The sequence below is a fragment of the Artemia sp. Qi Xiang Cuo genome, chromosome 19 (assembly GCF_049724085.1).
Source record: "Artemia sp. Qi Xiang Cuo chromosome 19, ASM4972408v1, whole genome shotgun sequence".
In the NCBI taxonomy this organism is placed as follows: domain Eukaryota; kingdom Metazoa; phylum Arthropoda; class Branchiopoda; order Anostraca; family Artemiidae; genus Artemia; species Artemia sp. Qi Xiang Cuo.
The window spans coordinates 30017650-30027649 of record NC_142812.1 but is presented as its reverse complement, the minus strand read 5'-3'; positions in this window follow the sequence as shown (position 1 = coordinate 30027649).

The window sequence follows — 10000 nt, the reverse complement described above, 5'->3', positions numbered from 1 at the left end:
CTACCTTTAAATTTTATTGCAAATATTGGACTTTTATGTTTTTTATTTAATTCATCCTGGCAACACCATTATAAAGGGTCCTATGACGGCAAAAATAGTACTTTCGGTGTAATTTCTGGAGTTAAAAGGCTGGAAACCATAAGCGGAGTACCATTATAATCTCCATGGTCAAAAACCCTTTACTAGAAGTTTACAACTCCCCCTCTTGTACAATTTCCCCCCTTCTCCCTTAGCAAGTGAAAACTAAAGACACATTTTGAAAAATTACTGCCTAATAAAATAATTATGTAAATTCGACTTTGAAGTAACAACTATTACTTATGTTGATCTTATCAATAAAAGTTAATTATGAAAATAATTTCTTCAGATTTTTCGAAAAAGAGCTTAAAACTCTGATGTATATTTTTTTTTCTTTTTTTTTTTCTGCGACGCTAGTGTGGCGCCAAAACATCATAGAAAGCTGTATAAGAGCTAATTTGAAAGCTAATACCTACGTTAATATGTTTAGCGTAAGTTTATCTTGACAACGCCATTGTTAGGGCTTATGGTACAAAAATGTGACTTTTGTGTCATTTCTGGAGTTGATAAGCATGGAAGCATAAAAAGTGTAAAATAAAAATATCCATGGCCAAAAATCTTAAAAAAAGTCTTCTTCTTGAATGCTATCTCCCCTAGTTTCCTTAGTAAGTGAAAATTAAATACCGAGTACTGAAAAATCTTCCTGATGAAAAAAATTTTTTTACTCAAATTAAATACTTATTCAGGAATAACGATAAATACTATTTATGTTATTCCTAACAGTAAAAGTAAATCACGAAAACACACACTCTCCTTATTTGGGAGCATTGGGAGGGCACTATTCCCTCTTGACCTTGGAGAATTTCTTTGTTTTAACCATGTATTCTTAGATTTTAATGATTGTTTATCCGAAAATGAAGTCCAGAAGTAAAAATAACGAAATGACACCTTCTTATAAAAAGTCTAGAATTCTTTACAATATTGTGACAGAAAAGTTGCAAGAATAGTAAAAATAATTTTTTTATAAGTTATGTTAATTATACATCTAAAATTCTTTTAATGTTATTCAACATTTAAAAAATAGATGTATTTCATCCAGGAGAACAGTCTACTAATGATGGAATTTTATATCTGTAACTCATCATAGATACCAGTAATAATATTATATAAAACTACAAATTTTGTGAGAAGGTTTAAAAGAGGTGAAGAATAGGTCTATATTTAATGTCTTCTTTTGACAAAAGTCATGTTGACTTCTTTAGTTTCATCGTCTAAGTTGGACAGAGATCATTTTATAAGGATTATTCCATATATTTAAAAAATCTTTAAATGAGCAAAAGTTAATTATAAAAAAAAATTATTATTAGGGTGAAAGTAAAGAGTAAGGTCGAAACTTTAAACGAACAAAAGTGAATCAAATAAAGTGACTCGTGGTATTTCCCTACGTTTCTAGAACTACGGTAGCGCTTTACTAAAAATTGAGTTTGCTTAAATTTGGTATGTACTTGACATAATTGGATAAATATATTAGTCTAATTGTTGTTTAATAGAATATGAATAGAATTATGAAGGAGTTTTTTTTAATATGCAGGGCACTTGATTATTTTCGTCTAATCTTTCTCGTGTTGTTTTCTAGGGTGTCTGTAAAGTTAGTCACTATATCTTTCAGAGTTCCACAAATATAGGGAAACATCACAAGTTTTTAAATAGATTTTATTAGATGGTTGGTCAAATTCAGTCGAGCCTAGCTAGCGGTAATGGGCCTAGTTAGTGCGCTTGTTTCTACTTGTTATCATCAGCTCATCAATCAGATCTCCGCGCTAGCAGCGCTAGCAGGGTACTGGGACATCGTATCTCTCCGGATCTCTCCAATCAGATCTCCTTAGCGCTAGCAGAGCACTGGGACATCATAAAAGCATCAAAATGCGTAAAGTTCCACAAATACAGGGAAACATCACAAGCTTTTAAATAGATTTTATTAGATGGGTTGGTCAAATTCAGTCAACCCTGGCTAGCAATAATAGGCCTAGTTAGTGCGCTTGTTTCTACTTGTTATCATCAGGTCATCGATCAGATCTCCGTTAAAGGTGGTCAAAATTATCAGACAAAGGTATATTTCTGTCTGTAGGGGGGTTTAGCTGTTTGATCCACTTGATTAAGATGTGTCTTTACATCCGTAGCCAGACCGTTTTTCAGGCGCTCCATAACGCCAGAGAATCGTTCAGGGCCGTCGCATAAGTAACTGAAATAGAAACAAAAGGCTTTTTTGTAGAATCGTTTAATTCTAATCAAAGGACAACTATAAAATGGATATACACTTTTTGTACCCAGATGTAGTTGCAAGTGTTGCTGTGCAACTTTATTCGCAACCCGTCATAGGACCATGGAACTAAAGCTGTTAAGTGGCAATACATGTTTTAAGGTTTATCTTGATTTTCACTGTCACCATAATCAAAAATTTAACAGCCCAAACGTCCTTGACAGTTTAACGTTCTCCGAAAGATTTACTGAAAATCTAAAACGGACACCTGTAAACGTGAAATTTTTCCAATGTTTAAGTATTTTTTTTAGAAAATTCTATCTCATGAAAAAATTCCGGAAATATTGGCTAGTCTGGATTGTTTGGTTTTGCAAAAAGAAAAGAGAAAAAAGTCACAAGTAACGGCATGGCTAATTAATTTTATATAAGCTTCAATTGTCATAAAATCTTAAATTAAAATCTACAAATTCTGCTTGTATCAAACCGATCTTCGAAAGAAGATCTGGTCTGATATTCGTTCGTTTCCAGCTTTTTCAAGCTTGTCCCTGTCTTTTTTTTCTTATAAACATACGATTTCCAGGGATAACAGTTCAAAGCAAGCGCAGCGGCGGAAATCGCTGTGATTGGTCTATCTTAAATCTTAAAGGCAGGTAAAACTATTTGAAATTGATGACTTGGTGCCAGCTAGAGTGAGAGAAGAGAGGTTTAGACGGTATGACTGGAGGGGGTGGCTATTTAAAGCTGTGAAGCTAAAGCAAAAGGACTTGCCACATATTTATGGGTAAGTGACATTTTTTCAAATTATAAAAGAGTGAAGTCGAGCCAGTCTAAGTCGATATCTAAGGGTGCCTAAAGTTGGGAATGTTGATTACTAGTTTCGGTGTTCGGTGCTCAATAATATAGATCAGGGAACGTGATATCAATGTAGAAAGGGTAGGCGGAAAAACAGAAGTCATCAATAAAGATGGGAGACAACTGGGAACAACTCTTTGTTGATTTGCTACATCTGCCCCCCCCCCAAAAAAAAACACAGAATTAAGTAATAAGATATCAGAATATACTTTTTATACAAGAAAATTTAGTGAAAGGGTGGGCAATTTCCAGTTAGAGGGGATAAAATAATTTAATTGATAAAGTGTTCAGGAAGAACACGGAGCTCTTTAACTCCTTGTATTCAGGAAGATAGCGTCATGTCCGATTTTGTTTAGGTACCAGAATTAGCAAGCTATTATCCAGATTTTTTTTTTTTTTTTCGCCCAAACATCAGAAATCAGCCAAATTTTTTTTCTATGGCAGAATATTGGCGCTTCTCTGTGGCATAATCTATGTTATTCAAAAAGGGCTCTAAATCTTCAAAAATCTTTTCAAATTTGCCATCTCGTGGCATTTTACGACCATTGGTTCGCTACGATCACCTCTGAAAAAAAATAGCAGCAAAAACAAAATAATAAACAAATAAACACGCATCCATGACCAACTTCTCAAAAAAAGGCAAATTTTCCTAGTTTTGCATATTTGAATTGAAACATCCGATAATACTAAATTTGATGGAGTAAATTTCATAAAGACTACCCAACCTTATGAGGTGTTTCCTTCCTTTCCTTAAAATCATGCAAGCTAATAACTTTAAGCTTGTAGCTTTAAACTTAATGCATTTTATGTATTTAGATTCAGCGTAAAAATCGGAAACTTTTGTTATGTATACATATTATTATTAAAATTATATCTTTTGGAATTAGGGTTCCTGTTTGCACGGGTCACTCTTTACTCACAGTTTGTTAACACAGACAGTTTGATAAACTACTGGTCGAGGTTTAGGGTGCGGGACTCTTTCTTATATTACTTTTGGTTCACAAGTGAATCAATTTCTCATGAATCGAGTGAATTAATTAATATCACTGTCAAACTGTGGCTCTAGTCAGGTATATTTGACAGAATTTTTTGGGGTGAGGGAGGAGAGATTTTTTGACTGATTAAGAAATTGATAATTAGAACAAGATGTGTCAAGAACTTCGGAAAAATCTAGGACTTAAGGACCGGGGCAAAGGCCTCTTACACTGGCTCTAGTCATGTTTAATGCTAAGTACGTTGCACCGCACAGGAAGATCATAGTTTGACAGTTTTTCTGTTATCACTCTTTTAACCCTATATGCTGTGAAAGCAAATATTGGATCCTTGAGTGAAAAAAAAGAATGCTTAGGCTTATCCTTGTCCGTCATGCGACAACCCAAAATCAATCCAATCTTTCATCCCTTAATTCTATGACTATCTACCTTAGTTCTACCCTAGGAATGACCTATGGAATGGATGGTTTATCACAACCATCATAATACGAGGTAACCGTTTCTTGGGTCCAAGTAAGAAAAATATCTTGTGTTTCATTTTTAGCCATTACACACATGAGAAGTGTATGTTTATTGTTTTCGCATTTTGAGATCTGCTTTAAATATTAACTATCAATAGGTACAAACCTTGTCATCAGTTAAGTGCGCCGTTACTTCACACATTGTGTGTCACTATCGCTTTTCAGATGCATGCAGTCACATAAAAAGACACGATTTATTCATAAATAAATGAGCGAATATGCACCATGGTTTTGATCTTCTATAGGTTAAAGGCCATGACGACCCCGTGAATAGATAATTTCTTATACGACGCTTGTCTTTAAATTAGATTAAAAGAAACAACATTAAAACATAAAACGAACAGAAATTATTCCGTATATGAGAGGGGATACCTTCATCTCAACGCCCTGCTCTTAACGCTAAAGTTTTAAAGCATTTAAAAAAATGTTAGTTACTCCAATTAAATGGTCCTTGTGTTTCAGGATTTGTTCCTTGGCTATTAAGGAGGAGGTAGTCCCCCTCATATACGGAAAAATTTCTGTTCGTCCTAAGTTTTAATGTGGCTCCTCACTTTCAGTTGAAAAAACTTTTTTTCATTTAATTTTTGATAGTTTTCATATAATGCTGGGAAACCCGCTTCCCCCTCCAAAGAAATCCCTCCGAGAAAAATTCCTTCTTGGAAACATCCCCCGCGTAAAATGTTCCTCCCGGAAAATTATGTCTGCAAAATTCCATCCTCGCTACATAGTCTCCCAGAAAGTTTCTTGCATACGATCCCGCATGAAATATTGTCCCTAGCATCCCCTCATTCAGAAAATTTTTTTTTTTTTTTTTTATTTAATTTCTAATCGTTTTTCCATTCATATCAGAAACCCCCCCCCCCCTGTATGGAAATTTTTTTCCTGCTCCCTCTCCAATGGAAAGTTTCTCCCACGGAGAATTATTCCTGGTGATAATCCCCCATGGGGAATTTCTCCTGGGGAAAAAGAGTAAACTTACTGTGTGAATTCTGGCAAATTTATTACCGTGTAAAATTTCTTCTGGGAAGTTCATCCCCAGAAAGTTTCCTCAGAACGGGAAATTCTCCTCATACAAAGTACCCCTCCCCCGCAGAAAATTCCCCCCGAGATCTTTATACTTACCAATAACCAAAACTACATATAAACAATGGGCAAAGTTCATAGCTTGCAGCCCTTCCCTCCGGGAATTGGTGGGTCAAGTCAGCCTGAAAAACAGTTATTTGATGTTTTGATTATGCTGAATCAAATGGCCATCTCAAAATTTTGATCGCAAGACTTTGGGGAAAAGGGGTTGCGGGGTGGGGTGGGGTTAGCTGCTCTTCAATATTTTTGGTCACTTAAAAGGGGAATTTGATCTTTTGATTTCTAATCAGATAAGCCCTGTTTCGATCTAATACGATCACTGGTTTGAGACGATCACCCCTGAAAAAAAAAGAAATAAGCATGCATCCGTGATCTTCTGCCAAAAAATACAAAATTCCTCATTTTTGTCCATAGGAGCTTGAACACAAGAAATCTGATATGCTGAATCTAATGGTGTGATTTTCATTAAGATCACTTGATATTTTGGGAATGTTTCCCGCCTTTTTCAAAAACTGGGCAAATGTTCCCATGCTCCTAACTTCTGATGGATAAAATTAAACTTGATGAATTTTATATATTTTGAATAAGCATCAAAATTAGATTCATTTAGTGCATCTATTATTATCAAATCTCTGTTTCTTAGAATTTTGGTTACTATTGAGCTGCATCGCTCTTTACTTACAGCTCGTTACCACGAACTATTTGATTTATAATTCAAATGAAATAAAAATATAATGGCAGCAAACCTAAAAAAAAGATAAAAAATATTTTTACTCAGATATTAACGAAAGTCTAAGCATTTTGGCTTTTCATCTTGAAACTTATCAACAGGAAAAACGAGACGCTTGAAAGTAACATAAAACAATGATAAAACACAGACACTTAATCCAAAAATAACGAAAAGACAAAAGGAACTCTCATGTGAAGAGCTATAATTGTTGTTTTAGAACAAATCCGATACCACAATAAACACAAACACAATTCAGGAAGCCTTCTTAAAGCCACACTTAGACGTTATTATGAGTGAATTGGCTATCTCAAAGATTTGAGGCTATTAGTTGGAGATTACGGGCGTACTTGAGGGCAAGAGAGGGTACTGGAAATGACTATGTACCATCCAATCAGTTTGTGTTTAAAATAGGAGTACTAGAACATACGACTTAAGCGTAAGTTGAAGCTTCATCTTAATAGGCGTACGTCGTAATTCCGATAAATTTAGTCCTCTGTCTAGTTCCTGCAAGCACCCCTTCTGCAGGAAATGCTCAAGAAGATAGGAACATAAAGACCCATTATCAAACACTTTTCTTATGCAATTCTACATCATTGAAACTGATGTAACAACCATTTAGAATGCTATTTTTAGGCCTGAGCCAGATTTTTTTCGGGGGGGGGGGGTCAATTCAGAAGCTTATAAAAAGTAGGGAGTAAAGTTATTTTAATGAGGATATCCTCTTATGGCAGCAATGGTAAATAAAAAGATTAACTGGCTTTCAAACTTATATCAATACAAACTTGATATTTAAGCTTCCCATTATTAAAATTGAACCTTGCTAATCTAAATGATTAACCATACTCTTAAGTTTTTTTTTTATATAAGCGTAAAAATACTTGAGTTATCCTAATCTTTTAGTGGGATTCTAACCCCAAATTAAAGAAAAATGAAGCGTTGCTATGGATGTTAAGAAATTCCTATTTTAGAAGTTAATTTTATTATCTTAATTCTGAAATACACCTAAATCCATTACTAAATCAAGTCTAGAAAGGTATGAAGATAAAAAAATTAACTCTTAATAGGGTCAATCAATAATAATAGATTAAGTGTACCATTCTTGCAAAGTAGGGTTAGTTTGATATCTTTTTATGAATATAAATTTTTTATTTTGTCCGGATTCAAAATCTTCATCTCCTCTTTTTATTTAAAGCTCGCTAAAAGATCATCAGGTTTGGGAAACTCTAAGAACTGTTAGGAGCTAATCTGCAGTTGACAGTTTGTAAAAGAGACATGTTCTAAGGCAATAGAAAAAGAGGTTACAGCTTTGGGCCCTAATTAAAATTGTTTCTTTTTTTAATAAAAACTGAAAACTTAATGGGCCAATAATAAGAAGAAAATGAGATAATCATCCATATAAACTAACCTGAAAAGGGATAAGGAGACTAAACTCATTAAACTAGTTCAGTTTATCATACATCAAAGCAAAAGTGATGCTTAATACGCATTAATAAAAAAATGCAAAACGCTAACTAAATTAAAAAAAATAAAACAAATCACAAAAGAACGACTAACTAAAGACAGCGAATAATACGAGTATATCCTGAAATCAGAGCTTTACATATTATTTCTACTACTACTACTGTTAACTCAGTGCAGTACCGATCCCCCTTTGGCCAACACAGCTACGTACGCTCCTATTCCATTCCAAACTATTCAAAGCCTCCCTCTTTGCACTAAAATATTTATGGTATTTCATCAAAAATTATAATTTTTAAATTTAAACTAAAGAAATACCTGAATATTTTAAAAGAAGTATTATTTCCTATTAGTTTAAATCCACTTATAGCATAAAAAGAGAGATACGACAGAATAAAAACCAGTAAGCTTACAGTTTTTAACGAAGCAAAATGAACTTAATGAAATTAAATTACCAGAATTACATCCATGACGAATAAAGCATAACAAAAGGAACATGGCTCAGTATAAAACACCAAGTGTAATTAGTCAATTTACAAAAAGCGTTTAAGTAATTTCATACTACCTAGAGGACAAATGAACAACCTATACCTAATAAGGGATTACAACAATTCAAAAACCTTAAAGAAAACGAAATATTAGACCCTCGCATAGCTGCTTTTCAAAATGATTCGGATGATTATAGGGTTAGGAAATTTAATATGAAGAAATGTTCAGTCAACAATAAAAGAACAGAAGATACCATAGCCTATACCATAGACAACATGTAAAGAAGAAACTAAAGAACAATTTAACCCTAACCACAGGAAGAATTGAACCCGCAAACCTCTGATCAAAAGGCAAACTTTTATTCACCGTACTGTAACAAGGTATTCAATAATTTGATTTTTCTACAAAATTGTGTATACACGTTGGATAAAGGAATTGTAATGGTAATGCAACAACTGTTCATTATAAGTCATTGGGACCCTTCAACGTTCTATGTGTTCCCTGTGGATCCCTCTATTTTCCAGAGGAAAGAGTAGCAACATGTCGAGTGCTGGGGCCCAGCTTCAAAATTGGCTACATAGGTTTTTTCTTAACTGGCATATTGAGATTTCTGGCCAATAAAACGATCTAAAAAGGTCACACATTTAAGGAAGGATTTGTATTTTTTCCCATAATGGCTGTATCGAACCTATGGCGACGCCATGACATCAAGAGGAGGTTCAAATTGTCTGTGGTTACAAGATAAGTGACAAGAAAATCAATATATACAAGCCTTTCGCATAGCCATTTCGAGTTCCGGCCTCAAAACCGGCTACATAATTTTTTTTTCTTCTTAAAACTGGCAAATTGACATTTCTGGCCACAAAAACGATCTAAATAGGTCACAGCCTTAAGAAATTCGTATTTTTCCCTGGGTGGCTGTATCAAGCCTGTGGTGACTTCATGGCTTGAAGAAAAGGCTCAAATTGTCTGCGGTTAGAAGTGACAATAAGAATCCATATGAAGAAACCTGCCGCGTGCCGAGTGCCGGAGCCGAAGTGCCGGCCCGGTATTTGTGTAAAATTGACATAAAATCAAGTCTTATTTGGATAGGAAAGGCCCTTTTTTCAAAGCTTGCTAAATGTTAATAGACCTTTGGGAAATATTAAGAACTGTTTGGAGCTATTCTGTGACATACAGTTTGTAGATGAGACTTGTTGTATGGGAATCAAACAGTTCGTGGCAACGAACTGTAAGTAAGGAGCGACCCGGCCCAATAGTAGCCGAACCTATAAAAAACAGAATTTTAATATCAGTAGATGCAAGTAGAAGTGACCCTATAACTCCTAACGGGGCTCCAACTATGGGAATAGAGTCACGTGAGAGAACACGTGGTCATGTCAGTCGTGACGGGGCACCAAATATGGGCATAGAATCCACAGGGAGAATGATTGCGTAATCGGTCAATGACCTCTTTTTTCCAAGGTCGATGTTGTTGTTGTTGTAAGTGCACGCTCTCAGCGAATGTCAAACACCTGTGCTGTCGACCTCAATTCACCTATCGTGAATCAATAATTCCCCTTAGAAACAACAAATTAATTTCCCCTTTCTTGACAGA